This window comes from Oxyura jamaicensis, chromosome 25, assembly GCF_011077185.1.
Source record: "Oxyura jamaicensis isolate SHBP4307 breed ruddy duck chromosome 25, BPBGC_Ojam_1.0, whole genome shotgun sequence".
NCBI lineage: Eukaryota > Metazoa > Chordata > Aves > Anseriformes > Anatidae > Oxyura > Oxyura jamaicensis.
In genome coordinates, this window is record NC_048917.1 from 624941 (window position 1) to 626086 (window position 1146).

The following is a 1146-nucleotide window of genomic DNA, read 5'->3' on the forward strand; positions in this document are numbered from 1 at the left end:
TGCAACATCTGCGGGTGGTAGTGAGACACTGGGCTGAGCACACCCTGCTTTGACCCTGTGTTTTTTGTCCCCTGGTGTTTGCCCATGTTAAAACAAAGGGGTTTGAATTTGTCAGTGCAGAGTGCCCTGCCTGGGGATCCATCCTTTCCAGTACGCCCCCTCCAGCCTCCGTGCTCCCCGTGGGCCTTAGGCTGGTTTTGTGTTTGAATAATTAATGAAAAAGTTAAATCCTAAAAGATTAAAATTAACCACTGTGAAATGTTGTTAGAATTAAGAGCAAAATCAATGCTTGTCCTTTTATAATTACAATTTGCTTCATTTTTTATGTGGTTTTAATGCATTCTGGTGTCTTGACATGTGTTTTGTGCCTTTCCAGATTAAAAGCCGTCCTTGTTACTGATCTGCAACCTCGCAGGGTGTAATTCAGATTCACCTCCGTATCAGCGCCTGCCAGCAAGGACCGTGTGAGTGGAGAGCTCAAGGAAGAGGGCAGAGAACACAGCTCTTGCAGGCAGGGATGGAATGCAGCTGAGATGAGCAGACTGTGAGGGAGGCTGGTGTTAATTACCTTCATAGCCAAACTCACAAGCTGATAAAAAATATCCCCCTTGAGTACGAGATAACGTAGCGAATTTGCACGGGAGAGGTGTGATATGGACGGGCTTGTGCCTGTGCATCCTGCTCAGCTTCCAGAAATGTTGGCTTCGTCCAAACTTCCCTCTTTGCTTTGCAACAGCACAGGAACGAGTGACACTCGAATCCCCTCCATGTCCTGTGGGACGGGTGCTTAACACGGGACGTGGTGATCGGGGCGTGCTGCTGGGGATGCCCCCGAGGCCAATCTGGTTTTCTGCACCCTCTTTCCTTGACACGGGTGGCCAAAGCCCCCCTTCTCCAGCCTCGCCAGCCCCCAGAGTAAGCGCGGGGCGCCGAGCAGCAGCAGCTGCGCCTTTCTGGTTCCTTTCGACAATTTTCTCATTCTCCTTTCTCCGGGACCGTTTCTCATTCCTCGGGATGGAAAAGAGAACAATGCCAGAAGCGTGAATTCAAGCAAAAAGCCAGGGCGCCGTGCTCCGTGAGCCCACCCGGCTGCGGCCGCTGCTCCCCCGGCCCCTTCTGCCGGGTCCCCTTCGTTGTCCCCCCCCC